Source organism: Carassius gibelio, chromosome B3 (genome assembly GCF_023724105.1).
Source record: "Carassius gibelio isolate Cgi1373 ecotype wild population from Czech Republic chromosome B3, carGib1.2-hapl.c, whole genome shotgun sequence".
Classification (NCBI taxonomy): domain Eukaryota; kingdom Metazoa; phylum Chordata; class Actinopteri; order Cypriniformes; family Cyprinidae; genus Carassius; species Carassius gibelio.
Window position 1 is genome coordinate 42,373,432 of NC_068398.1, and position 21,003 is coordinate 42,394,434.

Sequence of the window (21,003 nt, forward strand, 5' to 3'; positions counted from 1 at the left end):
TTTGACAATTTTTTTAAAGGTTTTCTGTGTTGTTGTTTTTAGCCTAGAAGCGCATCTAAATATTTAACAAGCGGATACTTGCATTGGTTCTGTAGTTGCTGAGTATAGTGTCCCGGTTCATGTATAACGCGGAGATTCCTGTTGAATCCTGTTAGGAGTGAAACCTTCCTCATTTCATCCATGGGTTGACTGCTCCGAAGTGAATTATTAAAGTTACTGAAAAATGGCAGAAGATCGGAAACCCCCCACCCCCCTCCCGAAGGGGAGTCGCGAGGTGTCCAAGGTGATGGGTGTCTCCAGGGAACCGCAAGTTAAAAGAAAACCTACCTTTTGGTTGTGGAGTAGGTTTTATTTGGTTTCCCTGTAACACCCATTTTGGTTAGACTGACCAGTAACAAGGCGTATAGTTTCAGCGGGAAAGTGTTTTTCTTTGTCCCAGTTACCCTTTACTTGTCCTGAATACTTGGTGTAGTTTTACCCAAAATGTGGTACAAATAGTGTGGTGCATTTCATGATCACATAGAGTACATCATGGTATGAGGAATAAAGAGCAGATCATTTTGATACAAAGAAAGAAACATCCAGAAGATATTAAACTAGAGATACATTCATACACCTGAATATTAGCATTTAGAGCTTAACTAATACAAATGAACAGTGGTAACTAAAGTAATATTAGTTACCTCCCCCCACACACACTTGTTATACTTCGCTTTTCCACATTTTGTCATCCGACTTCCGCTAAACTGAAACAGCACATCCGGTAAATTGTTTAGTAGTTGTAAGAATGTTTATAGATGACAAAGACAAAAAGACAAAGACGATGACAAAGAACGTTAATAATGTAAATGTTATAAATTGGGAGCACAATGAAAATTTCTTAAGATGATCAGATGGTCTCAAATTCTCCCATCCATCATCACGGTTAGCGTGGGTACACGATATTAAGAAGTGTCCAGAAGTAACCTATGGGGACATATTTAACTACTTTGTCCCGTCAGGAGGAGTTGATTGAGCAGCAATGAAAAATTATAAAAGTACCAAGGCCTACCAGTATTTACATAGTGGGAAAGTGGGTCGTGTACTTTTACACAGCGATGGTGATTTTGTCTTTTTTAAAGCAAACGTGCACCCCAGCCTGTCGAGCAGTCCAAACTATTTTACTGGTTAGCAGGGATCGGTGGACACGACTGGATGTTCGTGCATCGCTGGTTTGAGAAGGTAATGTAGCCACACAGCCTCGATATTATGGAAGGTAAGACTATCACACACATCATTATTATTTATTATTCGTGATAATATCTTGCAGCGATTGTGTTGTTAACATACAATAAGTATGTTATAAATGTATAAAAGACCTGCTTCTGACCATCATCATAAGTATCTTGTATAATCTCTTAATTGTACAGTGGAGTAAGGCAAGTGAACATTTATAAATTACATATTAGAAAAGGAGAAATCTGGAACTTACATTTACATTTAAATTTGCATTTATTCATTTAGCAGATGCTTTTATCCAAAGCTACTTACAAATGAGGACAATGGAAGCAATCAAAAAACAACAAAAGAGCAATGATTAAAGTGCTATAACAAGTCTCAGTTAGTTTAACAAAGTAGCAAGGGCTTTAAAATAATATAATAAATTAAAGCTGCAAGCAGCGATGAACGGGCCCTCGCACCCGGGCTCACCGGCAGCGAGTGGCTTTAGTTAATAGGTGAACGGTGAGAAATATGCGTTTAAACTCATAAATATAAGTAGAATATATCAATGTTTATTCCATATATGTGCCAATCTTCCTGTTGCCAGCAGGTGGCGCTATCATTATAATGGAATATTGGCCTTCAGATGTGTTCAGGGCAGGACTTTTATCGAACATGTGAGGTTTGGGGAGGATTGGACACTTTATGCCTGAGTTACAACAACATCCTATTTCATGGCGAAACAATGAAATTTGTCAGGCCGCCATGGACACGCCCTTTAACGAAACCTCAAGATCTTCGCAATTTAAGATCGCAAAAGGATTTAGATTACACGGACCAAGTTTGGTGTTGATCTGAATAAATATCTAGGAGGAGTTCGTTAAAGTACAACCCCTGAAAATGGCCAAAACAACAGCAATTTTGAAGGGAAAATTCAAAATAACTGACTTCCTGTTGGGATTCGGACTTCGTACCAAGAGACTTTTTCGTAGATATTGGTGTGTTACATGTGTGTACCGATTCTTGTACATGTACGTGAAACATAGCTCAAGGCGCACTCCGTTTAAAGTGTATACGCACTCCGTTGAAAGTGTATAGGTGGTGCTATTGAGCCATTTTGCCACACTCGATGGAATATTGGCCTTCAGATCTGTTTAGGCCAGGACCCTTATCACACAAGTGAAGTTTGGGCAAGATCGGACATTTTATGCCTGAGTTATAACATCTTTTATTCCCATGGCGAGACATTGAACTTCATCACGGCGCCATGGACACACCTTTTAACAAAAACTCAAGATCTTCACAACTAAACATCACACAGGTCTTTAGATTAGACTGACCACAAAAAAGACATTGATGTCATAAAATTTCTAGGAGTAGTCTGTCACAGTGTAAAATATGTAACTTCCTGTTGCCAATAGGTGGCACTATTACTATAACTGAATATTGGCATGTAGATCTGTTCAGGTCAAGAGTCTTATCCAACATGTGAAGTTTGGGGCAGATTGGACATTGTATGTCTGAGTTACAGCAACTTCCTTTTTCATGGCGAAACATCGAAATTTTTCAGGCCGCCATGGACCCGCCCTTTAACGAAACCTCAAGTCCTTCGCAATTTATTATCGCAAAGGGCTTTAGATTACACTGACCAAGTTTGATGTTGATCTGAATAAATCTCTAGGAGGAGTTCGTTAAAGTACAACCCCTGAAAATGGCAAAAACAACAGCAATTTTGAAGGGAAAATTCAAAATAACCGACTTCCTGTTGGGATCCGGATTTCGTACCAAGAGACTTTTTTGTAGGTATTGGAGTGTTACATGTGTGTACCAATTTTTGTACATGTACGTGAAACATAGCTCGAGGCGCACTCCGTTGAAAGTGTATAGGTGGCGCTATAGAGCCATTTTGCCACACCCGGTGGAATATTGGCCTGAAGATCTGTTCAGGCCAGGACTCTTATCACACATGTGAAGTTTGGGGAAGATCGGACATCTTATGCCTGAGTTATAACATCTTTTATTCGCATGGCGAGACATCGAACTTCGTCGCGGCGCCATGAACAAGCCTTTTAACGAAAACTCAAGATCTTCACAACTGAACATCGCACAGGCCTTTAGATTAGACTGACCACAAAAAAGACATTGATGTCATAAAATTTCTAGGAGTAGTTCGTCGCAGCATAAAATATGTCACTTCCTGTTGCCAATAGGTGGCGCTATGACTATAACTGAATATGGGCATGTCAATCTGTTCAGGTTCGGAGTCTCATCAAACATGTGAAGTTTGGGGCAGATTGGTCATTGTATGTGTGAGTTATAGCAACTTCATTTTTCATGGCGAATCATCGAAATTCGCCAGGCCGCCACGGACACGCCCTTCAACGAAAAGTCAGGATCTTCGCAATTTTACATCGCAAAGGCCTTTAGATTAGGCATACCAAATTTGGTGTTGATTTGAAGAACTCTCTAGGAGGAGTTCGTTAAAATACAACACATGGAAATGACCAAAATTACACAAAATATGCTCATAATATTAAAAATAACCGATTTCCTGTTGGGTTTAGAATTTCGCTCCAAGAGTCTTTTTTGTAGGTATTGGTGTGTTACATATGTGTGCCAATTTTCGTGCATGTACGTGAAACATAGCTGGAAGGCTGTTGATTTTCTTGGTATAGGTGGCGCTGTCGAGCCATTTTGCCACACCCTCTTCTGAATCCTATATCAGACGAAAATTTTCACCAGGTTTGACGAGTGTCCAAAGTTTCATGACTTTTTGAGCATGTTAAAGCCCTCAAAAATGCGATTCATTCGGGAGAAGAAGAAGAAGAAGAATAATAAATATAGCTGCAAGCAGCGATGTCGGGCTCAAGCCATCAGTGCAACGCCACCCCGGTGGCATCAGGATAACTGTGCCCAGCAGGCATAAGCATTTACAGTAACCCTCTGACAATCAAGTTTTAAGGGATGCGGCAGTTAAAGGGTTAATCCGACCAATCTAGACTTTGAAATCACATACACAGAACAATATATATAACTTTAGTAACACTTTATTTTAATATTTATAAAAAATGTATAAGGTGTGCATTGTAGCTGACACCTATATGAACACATTACAATTGTTTTATGACTGCAAGTCTTTCTTCTCAAATGCTATTGAGCTTCAAATTTGCATTTGAGCCCATGTGAAAAAGTAGCATAATTTACATATGACTTACAGTTTGTTGTAATAAATATCAAACATTCAATTTAATTGTGCATTATAGCTGTCACCTAGATGAACAATTACAGTTGTTTTTATGACTGTAAGTCATTCTCTTCAAATGCTACTAAAGTGTATAACAATATCACATGTAACTTTAGAGACCGGCCCTAAATTTGAGACTCTAGAAAGTCCAATGTCAAGACAACTTTATGCCTGTTTTATTTTCTTTAGTTTTCTTTTCTCTGTGCCGGATTGCTGATGTCCTATACCCAGGCATAGATGTCCATCCATCAATTACGAACATTCAGCCGCAAACATGAGGTGTGAGCGGTCGCGAGCGCAGATGGGAGAATGGCGCATGTTTTTTTTTTGTTTTTTTGAGCAACTGGGATGGTGCCCCCTCTGGGAGTTGGTGCCCTACGAAGACTGCATACTATGCATATAGGGAGCGGCGGTAAAATCTCGAAGATATATTCCTCAAACCATCTTACAAGAGGAGGTGATGCTAATCCTTCAAGAATCGCATAAAAGCTATTCAAGTGTACAGTTTCCTTTTATTGCATCTTGATATAAATATTTCTGAATTCTGAATCTGGGTTGTGTTTATTTATTTATTTTATAAGACAACTGAGACTTTAATCTCCTTTGTAATATATGTGCTTTTAAACCAAGAACAATTTATTTATAGATGTATTACTGCTTAATAATGACTATTATTAAGGGAAAAGGCTTTATAATCATGAACTATTTACTAATGCTTAGCTAATGAGTGCAATTATTATAAAGTGTTACCATTGCATATACTAATGTTAACAAATTAGACATTATTTTACAGTGTTACCAAATCCTTAAATAATGTATTAGTGTTTTGTAGTGATTTTAATGACCTATAAGCATTTGTGAAATAGTTTTGCTTGCATTGCAGCTTTTTCTGTCAGTTGAAGAGTTTTACTGTTACATCCATGAGATTAATAAATGTCATGTCACGTCACAGGTTGTCATAGGTCAGTATCAAATGAGTTTGAAATTATTATTTGCAGCACAAATTAGGGTTCTTAGGATGTTTTTAAATCCCTAAAACTGTCAGAAAAGGATAGGCCTAAGAGATTTCTTAACCTGTAATGAAAGGAAAAAACACCACCATTAGCAACAACAAAAACAATAACAATTTAAAATACAGATTTTTTTTTTCTGATTATTAAAGGGATGATTAGGTCTCTCTCTCTCTCTCTCTGCCAGACAGCCCCTCCCTACAGTCCACACACACTGTCACAGTCACCAACCCCCTCACACTCCCCCTCACTCTCCCCCTCCCTTTCCTCACACAGACAGGGTGGCCAGAGTGAGATCATGTAAGTTGAGAAGTCTGACAGTTTTTTAATTTTCTTTTATCCATACAGTGTTGTAAAGTCGTGAAACTATGCATATTTCCTCAGAATGATTTGAGCTTTGTATGAAAAAATGCTTTGAAGTGTTTGGAAGCTGCAATTTAAACATACAAGACAATTAATGTTTCCCTTTTTACTGTCATTTCAAAAATTCACCACGACAAAACCGTTCAAGCTAACCAAAATCCGTTCGCAATTTAAGTTCCTCAATGGTTTTTCTTAATGTAGACAAAGTTTGGTGTGTATAGTGTACTTCCCCTGGGAGGAGTATGCATTAATTCACAAAAGAAAATTCCCAAAACTCCATATTCAAGTCAAAATAGCCAACTTCCTGTTGGTCGTAGCTTATGACTGCGAATTAGAAAGTTGTCCGTCTTGATAAGAACAATTTATGTACCAAGTTTGGTGTCTGTAGCTAAAACTAATCCCCCCACTTTTGACAAAAGGTGGCGCTATAGAGTGCCTCTTCCACGCCCTTTTAAAAGCTTTTGCCATGGTCTAGCTATCTTTAATACTGATATCTGTTTCGAGTTTCATGTAAATCTGAGCTAGTTATCTGCCTAAAAATCACCAGAACAGAACATTCAAGTTTGACACGTTGCCATGGCAACACTATATTAGATATAAATATCCCCACGACAGATTGTCTTCGGCCGTGTTTTGTCATTATTCTGATGAAGTTTGAAGCAAATCAAGTAAAAATAAGATGCTGAATTCAAAGCGTTCTGAAAATGATTCACTTCCTGCTGCCAGTTGGTGGCGCTATAACTTTGACTCCTAAAAGTCACATATATACGATCGGTATCATACAACGAACAAACCAATTAAGTTTGATCAAATTCGGCAAATGTATGTGGATGTTATTATACATTTCCTGTTTCTCATTTCTCGCCATAATTTCAACGCCTCGCCACGGGCAAACCGTTCGAGATATCAAAAATCTCTTCGCAATTTAGCATCCCCAATGTCTTGAGATCGTGTTCACCGAGTTTTGTGGTGAACGGGTGGAGTTCCTCAGAGGAGTATATCAAATTCCAGAGCATGTGTTTTTCATAAAACCCTAAATAGCCAACTTCCTGTTGGGCGGAGCTTATGACATGCAGTGTGAAAGTTGTTTGGTTTGATGAGTTATATATATGTACCAAGTTTCATATGTATACGTGCAAGTATGCATGATATATGGCCCTCGGTACTACAGGGGGCGCTGTAGAGCCCCTGTGCCACGCCCGTGTATCAGACTCTGCCCGGCCCTAATGGCCGCAGGTTCCAAGGTGTGTGCCAATTTTCAAGAGTTTTTGAGCATGTTAAGGACCCCAAAAGCCCCCGAAACCTTAGAAAAAAATTAGAAGAATAAAAAAAAAAAAAAAAAAAAAAAAAAATAATCCTAAGGAAAACAATAGGGCTCTCGCCCTCCAGGCTTGAGCCCTAATAATTAAAGCTGCAAGCAGCGATGAACGGGCCCTCGCACCCGGGCTCACCGGCAGCGAGTGGCTTTAGTTAATAGGTGAACGGTGAGAAATATGCGTTTAAACTCATAAATATAAGTAGAATATATCAATGTTTATTCCATATATGTGCCAATCTTCCTGTTGCCAGCAGGTGGCGCTATCATTATAATGGAATATTGGCCTTCAGATGTGTTCAGGGCAGGACTTTTATCGAACATGTGAGGTTTGGGGAGGATTGAACATTTTATGCCTGAGTTACAACAACTTCTCTTGCTGTGGCGAGACATCAAAATTTGTCATGGCTCCATGTACACGCCCTTTAACAAAAACTCAAGATCTTCGCAATTTAACATCACAAAGGCCTTTAGATTACATTGAAGAAGTTTGGTGTTGATCTGAATAAATCTCTAGGAGGAGTTCGTTAAAGTACAACCCCTGAAAATGGCAAAAACAACACCAATTTTGAAGGGAAAATTCTAAATAACCGACTTCCTGTTGGGATCCGGATTTCGTACCAAGAGTCTTTTTTGTAGGTATTGGAGTGTTACATGTGTGTACCAATTTTTGTACATGTACGTGAAACATAGCTCGAGGCGCACTCCATTTAAAGTGTATAGGTGGCGCTATCGAGCCATTCTGCCACACCCGGTGGAATATTGGCCTGCAGATCTGTTCAGGCCAGGACTCTTATCACACATGTGAAGTTTGGGGAAGATCGGACATTTTATGCCTGAGTTATAACATCTTTTATTCCCATGGCGAGACATCGAACTTCGTCGCGGCGCCATGAACAAGCCTTTTAACGAAAATTCAAGACCTTCACAACTGAACATGGCACAGGCCTTTAGATTAGACTGACCACAAAAAAGACATTGATGTCATAAAATTTCTAGGAGTAGTTCGTCGCAGCGTAAAATATGTCACTTCCTGTTGCCAATAGGTGGCGCTATGACTATAACTGAATATGGGCATGTCAATCTGTTCAGGTTCGGAGTCTCATCAAACATGTGATGTTTGGGGCAGATTGGACATTGTATGTGTGAGTTATAGCAACTTCATTTTTCATGGCGAATCATCGAAATTCGCCAGGCCGCCACGGACACGCCCTTCAACGAAAACTCAAGATCTTCGCAATTTAACATCGCAAAGGCCTTTAGATTAGGCATACCAAATTTGGTGTTGATTTGAAGAAATCTCTAGGAGGAGTTCGTTAAAATACAACACATGGAAATGACCAAAATTACACAAAAAATGCTCATAATATTAAAAATAACCGACTTCCTGTTGGGTTTAGAATTTCGCTCCAAGAGTCTTTTTTGTAGGTATTGGTGTGTTACATATGTGTGCCAATTTTCGTGCATGTACGTGAAACATAGCTTGAAGGCTGTTGATTTTCTTGGTATAGGTGGCGCTGTCGAGCCATTTTGCCACACCCTCTTCTGAATCCTATATCACACGAAAATTTTCACCAGGTTTGACGCGTGTGCAAAGTTTCATGACTTTTTGAGCATGTTAAAGCCCTCAAAAATGCGATTCATTCGGGAGAAGAAGAAGAAGAATAATAATAATAATAATAATAATAATAATAATAATAATAAACAAAGCAGATACAAGAGGGTCCTCACACCATCGGTGCTCGGGCCCTAATTAAAGCTGCAAGCAGCGATGAACGGGCCCTCGCACCCGGGCTCACCGGCAGCGAGTGGCTTTAGTTAATAGGTGAACGGTGAGAAATATGCGTTTAAACTCATAAATATAAGTAGAATATGTCAGTGTTTATTCCATATATGTGCCAATCTTCCTGTTGCCAGCAGGTGGTGCTATCATTATAATGGAATATTGGCCTTCAGATGTGTTCAGGGCAGGACTTTTATCGAACATGTGAGGTTTGGGGAGGATTGGACATTTTATGCCTGAGTTACAACAACATCCTATTTCATGGCGAAACAATGAAATTTGTCAGGCCGCCATGTACACGCCCTTTAACGAAACCTCAAGATCTTCGCAATTTAAGATCGCAAAAGGCTTTAGATTACACTGACCAAGTTTGGTGTTGATCTGAATAAATATCTAGGAGGAGTTCTTTAAAGTACAACCCCTGAAAATGGCCAAAACAACACTAATTTTGCAGAGAAAATTCGAAATAACTGACTTCCTGTTGGGATTCGGACTTCGTACCAAGAGACTTTTTCATAGATATCGGTGTGTTACATGTGTGTACCGATTTTTGTACATGTACGTGAAACATAGCTCAAGGCGCACTCCGTTTAAAGTGTATACGCACTCCGTTGAAAGTGTATAGGTGGCGCTATTGAGCCATTTTGCCACACTCGATGGAATATTGGCCTTCAGATCTGTTCAGGCCAGGACCCTTATCACACAAGTGAAGTTTGGGCAAGATCGGACATTTTATGCCTGAGTTATAACATCTTTTATTCCCATGGCGAGACATCGAACTTCATCACGGCGCCATGGACACACCTTTTAACAAAAGCTCAAGATCTTCACAACTAAACATCACACAGGTCTTTAGATTAGACTGACCACAAAAAAGACATTGATGTCATAAAATTTCTAGGAGTAGTTTGTCGCAGTGTAAAATATGTAACTTCCTGTTGCCAATAGGTGGCGCTATGACTATAACTGAATATTGGCATGTAGATCTGTTCAGGTCAAGAGTCTTATCCAACATGTGAAGTTTGGGGCAGATTGGACATTGTATGTCTGAGTTACAGCAACTTCCTTTTTCATGGCGAAACATCGAAATTTGTCAGGCCGCCATGGACCCGCCCTTTAACGAAACCTCAAGTCCTTCGCAATTTATTATCGCAAAGGGCTTTAGATTACACTGACCAAGTTTGGTGTTGATCTGAATAAATCTCTAGGAGGAGTTCGTTAAAGTACAACCCCTGAAAATGGCAAAAACAACAGCAATTTTGAAGGGAAAATTCAAAATAACCGACTTCCTGTTGGGATCCGGATTTCGTACCAACAGACTTTTTTGTAGGTATTGGAGTGTTACATGTGTGTACCAATTTTTGTACATGTACGTGAAACATAGCTCGAGGCGCACTCCGTTGAAAGTGTATAGGTGGCGCTATAGAGCCATTCTGCCACACCCGGTGGAATATTGGCCTGCAGATCTGTTCAGGTCAGGACTCTTATCACACATGTGAAGTTTGGGGAAGATCGTACATCTTATGCCTGAGTTATAACATCTTTTATTCGCATGGCGAGACATCGAACTTCGTCGCGGCGCCATGAACAAGCCTTTTAACGAAAACTCAAGATCTTCACAACTGAACATCGCACAGGCCTTTAGATTAGACTGACCACAAAAAAGACATTGATGTCATAAAATTTCTAGGAGTAGTTCGTCGCAGCGTAAAATATGTCACTTCCTGTTGCCAATAGGTGGCGCTATGACTATAACTGAATATGGGCATGTCAATCTGTTCAGGTTCGGAGTCTCATCAAACATGTGAAGTTTGGGGCAGATTGGTCATTGTATGTGTGAGTTATAGCAACTTCATTTTTCATGGCGAATCATCGAAATTCGCCAGGCCGCCACGGACACGCCCTTCAACGAAAAGTCAGGATCTTCGCAATTTAACATCGCAAAGGCCTTTAGATTAGGCATACCAAATTTGGTGTTGATTTGAAGAACTCTCTAGGAGGAGTTCGTTAAAATACAACACATGGAAATGACCAAAATTACACAAAATATGCTCATAATATTAAAAATAACCGACTTCCTGTTGGGTTTAGAATTTCGCTCCAAGAGTCTTTTTTGTAGGTATTGGTGTGTTACATATGTGTGCCAATTTTCGTCCATGTACGTGAAACATAGCTGGAAGGCTGTTGATTTTCTTGGTATAGGTGGCGCTGTCGAGCCATTTTGCCACACCCTCTTCTGAATCCTATATCAGATGAAAATTTTCACCAGGTTTGACGAGTGTGCAAAGTTTCATGACTTTTTGAGCATGTTAAAGCCCTCAAAAATGCGATTCATTCGGGAGAAGAAGAAGAAGAAGAAGAAGAAGAATAATAATAATTAAAGCTGCAAGCAGCGATGAACGGGCCCTCGCACCCGGGCTCACCGCCATCGTGTGGCTTTAGTAAAAAGGTGAACGTTGAGAAATATGCATTTAATGTCCTAAATATAAGTGGAATATCAAAGTATATCCCATATATGTGCCAATCTTACCGTTGCCAGCAGGTGGCGCTATCATTATAATGGAATATTGGCCTTCAGATGTGTTCAGGCCAGGACTCTTATCAAACATGTGAAGTTTGGGGAAGATTGAACATTTTATGCTTGAGTTACAACAACTCTTGCTGTGGCAAGACATCAAATTTTGTTATGGCGCCATGGAAACGCCCTTTAACAAAAACTCAAGATCTCCAAAAGTTAACATTGCACAGGACTTTAGATTAGACTGACCACAAAATATATGTTAATCTCAAAAAAATTATAGGAGTAGCTTGTCGCAGCGTAAAACATGTCACTTCCTGTTGCCAATAGGTGGCGCTATGACTATAACTGAATGCGGGCATGTAGATCTGTTAAGGGCAGAAGTTTTATCTAACATGTGAAGTTTGGGGCAGATTGGACATTGTATGTCTGAGTTACAGCAACTTCCTTTTACATGGCGAAACATCGAAATTTGTCAGGCCGCCATGGACACGCCCTTTAACGAAATTTAAAGATCTTCGCAATTTAACATCGCAAAGGGCTTAAAATTACACTGACCAGGTTTGGTGTTGATCTGAATAAATCTCTAGGAGGAGTTCGTTAAAGTACAACCCCTGAAAATGGCAAAAATAACGCCAATATTGCAGAGAAAATTCTAAATAACCGACTTCCTGTTGGGATTCGGATTTCGTACCAAGAGACTTTTTTGTAGGTATTGGTGTGTTACATGTGTATACCGATTTTTGTACATGTACGTGAAACATAGCTCGAGGCGCACTCTGTTGAAAGTGTATAGGTGGCGCTATCGAGCCATTTTGCCACACCTGATGGAATTTTGGCCTTCAGATGTGTTCAGGCCAGGACTCTTATCACACATGTGAAGTTTGGGGAAGATCGGACATTTTATGCCTGAGTTATAACATCTTTTATTCCCATGGCGAGACATCGAACTTCGTGACGGCGCCATGGACACGCCTTTTAACGAAAACTCAAGATCTTCACAACTTAACATCGCACAGGCCTTTAGATTAGACTGACCACAAAAAAGACATTGATGTCATAAAATTTCTAGGAGTAGTTCATCGCAGTGTAAAATATGTCACTTCCTGTTGCCAATAGGTGGCGCTATGACTATAACTGAATATGGGCATGTCAATCTGTTCAGGCCAGGAGTCTCATCAAACATGTGAAGTTTGGGGCAGATTGGTCATTGTATGTCTGAGTTATAGCAACTTCCTGTTTCATGGCGAATCATCGAAATTCACCAGGCCGCCAAGGACACGCCCATTAACGAAAACTCAAAAGCTTCGCAATTTAACATCGCAAAGGCCTTCAGATTAGGCATACCAAATTTGGTGTTGATCTGAATGAATCTCTAGGAGGAGTTCGTTAAAATACAACGCATGGAAATGACAAAAATGACACAAAATTTGTTCATAATATTAGTAATAACCGACTTCCTGTTGGGTTTCGGATTTTGCTCCAAGAGACTTTTTTGTAGGTATTGGAGAGTTACATGTGTATACCGATTTTCATACATGTACATGAAACGTAGCTCGAGGCGCACACCGTTGAACGTGTATAGGTGGCGCTGTTGAGCCATTTTGCCACACCCACTTCTGAAACCCATATCAGACGTAAATTTTCGCCAGTTCTGACGTGTGTGCAAAGTTTCATGACTTTTCGAGCATGTTTAGGCCCTCAAAAATGCGATTCATTTTGGAGAAGAATAATAATAATAATAATAATAATAATAATAATAATAATAATAATAATAAACGGAGCAATTCCAAGAGGGTCCTCACACCATCGGTGCTCGGGCCCTAATTAAAGCTGCAAGCAGCGATGAACGGGCCCTCGCACCCGGGCTCACCGCCATCGTGTGGCTTTAGTAAAAAGGTGAACGTTGAGAAATATGCATTTAATGTCCTAAATTGGGTGGAATATATCAAAGTATATCCCATATATGTGCCAATCTTACCGTTGCCAGCAGGTGGCGCTATCATTATAATGGAATATTGAATATTCAGATGTGTTCAGGCCAGGACTCTTATCAAACATGTGAAGTTTGGGGAAGATTGAACATTTTATGCTTGAGTTACAACAACTTCTCTTGCTGTGGCAAGACATCAAATTTTGTCATGGCGCCATGGAAACACCCTTTAAAAAAAACTCAAGATCTCCAAAAGTTAACATTGCACAGGCCTTTAGATTAGAATGACCACAAAATATATGTTAATCTCAAAAAAATTATAGGAGTAGTTTGTCGCAGCGTAAAACATGTCACTTCCTGTTGCCAATAGGTGGCGCTATGACTATAACTGAATGTGGGCATGTAGATCTGTTAAGGGCAGAAGTTTTATCTAACATGTGAAGTTTGGGGCAGATTGGACATTGTATGTCTGAGTTACAGCAACTTCCTTTTTCATGGCGAAACATCGAAATTTGTCAGGCCGCCATGGACACGCCCTTTAACGAAATCTAAAGATCTTCGCAATTTAACATCGCAAAGGGCTTAAGATTAAACTGACCAGGTTTGGTGTTGATCTGAATAAATCTCTAGGAGGAGTTCGTTAAAGTACAACCCCTGAAAATGGCAAAAACAACGCCAATTTTGCAGAGAAAATTCTAAATAACCGACTTCCTGTTGGGATTCGGATTTCGTACCAAGAGACTTTTTTGTAGGTATTGGTGTGTTAAATGTGTATACCGATTTTTGTACATGTACGTGAAACATAGCTCGAGGCGCACTCTGTTGAAAGTGTATAGGTGGCGCTATCGAGCCATTTTGCCACACCTGATGGAATTTTGGCCTTCAGATGTGTTCAAGCCAGGACTCTTATCACACATGTGCAGTTTGGGGAAGATCGGACATTTTATGCCTGAGTTATAACATATTTTATTCCCATGGCAAGACATCGAACTTCGTGACGGCGCCATGGACACGCCTTTTAACGAAAACTCAAGATCTTCACAACTTAACATTGCACAGGCCTTTAGATTAGACTGACCACAAAAAATACATTGATGTCATAAAATTTCTAGGAGTAGTTCATCGCAGTGTAAAATATGTCACTTCCTGTTGCCAATAGGTGGCGCTATGACTATAACTAAATATGGGCATGTCAATCTGTTCAGGCCAGGAGTCTCATCAAACATGTGAAGTTTGGGGCAGATTGGTCATTGTATGTCTGAGTTATAGCAACTTCCTGTTTCATGGCGAATCATCAAAATTCGCCAGGCCGCCACGGACACGCCCATTAACGAAAACTCAAAAGCTTCGCAATTTAACATCGCAAAGGCCTTCAGATTAGGCATACCAAATTTGGTGTTGATCTGAATGAATCTCTAGGAGGAGTTCGTTAAAATACAACGCATGGAAATGACAAAAATGACACAAAATTTGCTCATAATATTAGAAATAACCGACTTCCTGTTGGGTTTCGGATTTTGCTCCAAGAGACTTTTTTGTAGGTATTGGAGAGTTACATGTGTATACCGATTTTCATACATGTACATGAAACGTAGCTCGAGGCGCACACAGTTGAACGTGTATAGGTGGCGCTGTTGAGCCATTTCGCCACACCCACTTCTGAAACCCATATCAGACGTAAATTTTCGCCAGTTCTGAGGTGTGTGCAAAGTTTCATGACTTTTCGAGCATGTTTAGGCCCTCAAAAATCCGATTCATTTTGGAGAAGAAGAATAATAATAATAATAATAATAATAATAATAATAATAATAATAATAATAAACGGAGCAATTCCAAGAGGGTCCTCACACCATCGGTGCTCGGGCCCTAATTAAAGCTGCAAGCAGCGATGAACGGGCCCTCGCACCCGGGCTCACCGGCAGCGAGTGGCTTTAGTTAATAGGTGAACGGTGAGAAATATGCGTTTAAACTCATAAATATAAGTAGAATATATCAATGTTTATTCCATATATGTGCCAATCTTCCTGTTGCCAGCAGGTGGCGCTATCATTATAATGGAATATTGGCCTTCAGATGTGTTCAGGGCAGGACTTTTATCGAACATGTGAGGTTTGGGGAGGATTGGACACTTTATGCCTGAGTTACAACAACATCCTATTTCATGGCGAAACAATGAAATTTGTCAGGCCGCCATGGACACGCCCTTTAACGAAACCTCAAGATCTTCGCAATTTAAGATCGCAAAAGGATTTAGATTACACGGACCAAGTTTGGTGTTGATCTGAATAAATATCTAGGAGGAGTTCGTTAAAGTACAACCCCTGAAAATGGCCAAAACAACAGCAATTTTGAAGGGAAAATTCAAAATAACTGACTTCCTGTTGGGATTCGGACTTCGTACCAAGAGACTTTTTCGTAGATATTGGTGTGTTACATGTGTGTACCGATTCTTGTACATGTACGTGAAACATAGCTCAAGGCGCACTCCGTTTAAAGTGTATACGCACTCCGTTGAAAGTGTATAGGTGGTGCTATTGAGCCATTTTGCCACACTCGATGGAATATTGGCCTTCAGATCTGTTTAGGCCAGGACCCTTATCACACAAGTGAAGTTTGGGCAAGATCGGACATTTTATGCCTGAGTTATAACATCTTTTATTCCCATGGCGAGACATTGAACTTCATCACGGCGCCATGGACACACCTTTTAACAAAAACTCAAGATCTTCACAACTAAACATCACACAGGTCTTTAGATTAGACTGACCACAAAAAAGACATTGATGTCATAAAATTTCTAGGAGTAGTCTGTCACAGTGTAAAATATGTAACTTCCTGTTGCCAATAGGTGGCACTATTACTATAACTGAATATTGGCATGTAGATCTGTTCAGGTCAAGAGTCTTATCCAACATGTGAAGTTTGGGGCAGATTGGACATTGTATGTCTGAGTTACAGCAACTTCCTTTTTCATGGCGAAACATCGAAATTTTTCAGGCCGCCATGGACCCGCCCTTTAACGAAACCTCAAGTCCTTCGCAATTTATTATCGCAAAGGGCTTTAGATTACACTGACCAAGTTTGATGTTGATCTGAATAAATCTCTAGGAGGAGTTCGTTAAAGTACAACCCCTGAAAATGGCAAAAACAACAGCAATTTTGAAGGGAAAATTCAAAATAACCGACTTCCTGTTGGGATCCGGATTTCGTACCAAGAGACTTTTTTGTAGGTATTGGAGTGTTACATGTGTGTACCAATTTTTGTACATGTACGTGAAACATAGCTCGAGGCGCACTCCGTTGAAAGTGTATAGGTGGCGCTATAGAGCCATTTTGCCACACCCGGTGGAATATTGGCCTGAAGATCTGTTCAGGCCAGGACTCTTATCACACATGTGAAGTTTGGGGAAGATCGGACATCTTATGCCTGAGTTATAACATCTTTTATTCGCATGGCGAGACATCGAACTTCGTCGCGGCGCCATGAACAAGCCTTTTAACGAAAACTCAAAATCTTCACAACTGAACATCGCACAGGCCTTTAGATTAGACTGACCACAAAAAAGACATTGATGTCATAAAATTTCTAGGAGTAGTTCGTCGCAGCATAAAATATGTCACTTCCTGTTGCCAATAGGTGGCGCTATGACTATAACTGAATATGGGCATGTCAATCTGTTCAGGTTCGGAGTCTCATCAAACATGTGAAGTTTGGGGCAGATTGGTCATTGTATGTGTGAGTTATAGCAACTTCATTTTTCATGGCGAATCATCGAAATTCGCCAGGCCGCCACGGACACGCCCTTCAACGAAAAGTCAGGATCTTCGCAATTTTACATCGCAAAGGCCTTTAGATTAGGCATACCAAATTTGGTGTTGATTTGAAGAACTCTCTAGGAGGAGTTCGTTAAAATACAACACATGGAAATGACCAAAATTACACAAAATATGCTCATAATATTAAAAATAACCGATTTCCTGTTGGGTTTAGAATTTCGCTCCAAGAGTCTTTTTTGTAGGTATTGGTGTGTTACATATGTGTGCCAATTTTCGTGCATGTACGTGAAACATAGCTGGAAGGCTGTTGATTTTCTTGGTATAGGTGGCGCTGTCGAGCCATTTTGCCACACCCTCTTCTGAATCCTATATCAGACGAAAATTTTCACCAGGTTTGACGAGTGTGCAAAGTTTCATGACTTTTTGAGCATGTTAAAGCCCTCAAAAATGCGATTCATTCGGGAGAAGAAGAAGAAGAAGAATAATAATAATAAAAAACAAAGCAGATACAAGAGGGTCCTCGCACCTCGGTGCTCGGGCCCTAAATATAGCTGCAAGCAGCGATGGCGGGCTCAAGCCACCAATGCCATCGCCACCCCGGTGGCATCAGGTAAACTGTGCCCAGCGGGCACATGCATTCACAATATCCCTCTGGCAGTGAGGTTTTAAAGGATATGGCAGTTAAAGGGTTAATCCGAATCATCTAGACTTTAAAATCACATTCCCAGAACAATATATATATATATATATATATATATATATATATATATATTTATTTATTTATTTATTTATTTAGTAACACTTTACAATAAGATTTCATTGATAAACATTATGTTAACATGAACAATATTTATATAGCATTCATTCATGTCAGTTAATATTCCAAACTTAAACATTAAAACATTGTTTTATTGTGATTTTTTTCAAAGCACATTTTACCAATTCCAAACCATATCAATCTTAATAACTACCATTATTTTTTATTTAATCATTTATGAGTGCTATACAATAGTCCAGGAAAGCTGGAAGAGAAAAACTCCTTATATTCATGTGTGCAGAATTATAAGGCATGTTTTCTTTTACAGATGAAATGCGCTAAAAAAGAGTTTTAACTCAAACTGTTTTAACTCAAAGTCGAAAATTATGAAATACCCATGAGAAATATCAAACCCAAATGCAATACAGAAATTGATAAGTTAAGACTTGACCATTGTACAAAAATGCTGACTGGGTCATGAGGTCAGAAAAGAAGAAGAAAAAAACAGGTCAAGAAGAACTGACAAAAAGAATTGCAAAATAATTAGGAATTAATGTGAAGATTAATTTTTAGTCAATTCTGCAAAACAGACTTTCAGGAAAGGAGGTGGAATAAAAATGAGCTCCTAAATCTTAATCCTGGATTCTGGAAGATATATTTGTAATAAACAAATCTCCATATTCATCGGGAAGAAGGAGGCGGGAACCGGCGCACAATCAAAAAGCACTTTAATATCCAAAATAAATACAAAACGGCGCACCAGCCCCTCACGGCCGACTGGTGCGCATAAATAAAAAGCACACACATTAAAATAATGTCCCAGGCCTGGTCCTCTCTCGTCCTTCACGGTCGTCACTCCAGTTTTATATCCTTCCATCTCCTACGTGGGACTCGATACTAGCGGTGGGGCTCAGGTGTAGCTCATCTCCAATCACTACACCTGGCCTCACTCCTCGTTCCCACGCCTCTCGGCCCCGCCCCACTCGCCACATACCCCCATCGCCCCTCGCAGGCCGGGGGGTACCCTCGAGACTGCGCTCTACTCCCCCCCCCCCCTTCCCTCCGGGGGGGACCGCTCACGGGGACCTGCAGGAACCTGGGGGTAGGACAGACGAGGCGAGAGAAAAGGAGATGGAAGGAGGAGCGACAAGGACGAGAGAGGGGAGAGAGGAAAAAAAAAAAAAAAATCCGGTTCCCAGACGCACTGCTGCTCGGCCCTCCACCAGCTGGGTGATCTCCTCCGCGGTGCCTGGCGGTGGCACTGGACGGCCCTCGGCGGACGGCGCGACACTCCTCCGCCGCCCGATGGACGGCGACGGCTCCTCCGATTTTGGGCAGCGGCAGGAGTCCCCCGTTCCCTGCCCCTCCGGATTCCGTCACGGAGGCGGCAGGCTCCGGCCCCCTGGCGAACGGCGCCGACTCCTCCGCTCCCTCACGGACGGCAGCCGCCCCTCCTTGTCGTGGGCGGTCGGCAGCAAGCTCGCCCGTCCCCGGCAACTCGCTCCAGCCCACCGCCTCGAGCGTCCCTGGCGGCACATACCTCGCCTGCTCGAGGGCACCGCGGATTCACCACAGCGGCGAGGGATCTTCAGCAGCGCGTCCCGCCTTCTCCCGGGCTTCGGCACCACTGTAATAAACAAATCTCCATATTCATCGGGAAGAAGGAGGCGGGAACCGGCGCACAATCAAAAAGCACTTTAATATCCAAAATAAATACAAAACGGCGCACCAGCCCCTCACGGCCGACTGGTGCGCATAAATAAAAAGCACACACATTAAAATAATGTCCCAGGCCTGGTCCTCTCTCGTCCTTCACGGTCGTCACTCCAGTTTTATATCCTTCCATCTCCTACGTGGGACTCGATACTAGCGGTGGGGCTCAGGTGTAGCTCATCTCCAATCACTACACCTGGCCTCACTCCTCGTTCCCACGCCTCTCGGCCCCGCCCCACTCGCCACATACCCCCATCGCCCCTCGCAGGCCGGGGGGTACCCTCGAGACTGCGCTCTACTCCCCCCCCCCCCTTCCCTCCGGGGGGGACCGCTCACGGGGACCTGCAGGAACCTGGGGGTAGGACAGACGAGGCGAGAGAAAAGGAGATGGAAGGAGGAGCGACAAGGACGAGAGAGGGGAGAGAGGAAAAAAAAAAAAAAAATCCGGTTCCCAGACGCACTGCTGCTCGGCCCTCCACCAGCTGGGTGATCTCCTCCGCGGTGCCTGGCGGTGGCACTGGACGGCCCTCGGCGGACGGCCCTCGGCGGACGGCGCGACACTCCTCCGCCGCCCGATGGACGGCGACGGCTCCTCCGATTTTGGGCAGCGGCAGGAGTCCCCCGTTCCCTGCCCCTCCGGATTCCGTCACGGAGGCGGCAGGCTCCGGCCCCCTGGCGAACGGCGCCGACTCCTCCGCTCCCTCACGGACGGCAGCCGCCCCTCCTTGTCGTGGGCGGTCGGCAGCAAGCTCGCCCGTCCCCGGCAACTCGCTCCAGCCCACCGCCTCGAGCGTCCCTGGCGGCACATACCTCGCCTGCTCGAGGGCACCGCGGATTCACCACAGCGGCGAGGGATCTTCAGCAGCGCGTCCCGCCTTCTCCCGGGCTTCGGCACCACTGTAATAAACAAATCTCCATATTCATCGGGAAGAAGGAGGCGGGAACCGGCGCACAATCAAAAAGCACTTTAATATCCAAAATAAATACAAAACGGCGCACCAGCCCCTCACGGCCGACTGGTGCGCATAAATAAAAAGCACACACATTAAAATAATGTCCCAGGCCTGGTCCTCTCTCGTCCTTCACGGTCGTCACTCCAGTTTTATATCCTTCCATCTCCTACGTGGGACTCGATACTAGCGGTGGGGCTCAGGTGTAGCTCATCTCCAATCACTACACCTGGCCTCACTCCTCGTTCCCACGCCTCTCGGCCCCGCCCCACTCGCCACATACCCCCATCGCCCCTCGCAGGCCGGGGGGTACCCTCGAGACTGCGCTCTACTCCCCCCCCCCCCTTCCCTCCGGGGGGGACCGCTCACGGGGACCTGCAGGAACCTGGGGGTAGGACAGACGAGGCGAGAGAAAAGGAGATGGAAGGAGGAGCGACAAG

General features: G+C 42.3%; 1 long non-coding RNA gene across 1 annotated transcript; it reads right to left on the reverse strand.

The window, feature by feature from the left end:
- Window positions 1–1,643: 1,643 nt before the first annotated feature.
- LOC127952745 (uncharacterized) lies at window positions 1,644–16,187 on the reverse strand. The gene is made up of 3 exons (XR_008153041.1): window positions 16,071–16,187; window positions 9,231–9,719; window positions 1,644–1,988 (listed from the first exon to the last, which is right to left on the reverse strand). It is a non-coding gene; the product is annotated as an uncharacterized LOC127952745 (long non-coding RNA).
- Window positions 16,188–21,003: the final 4,816 nt, after the last annotated feature.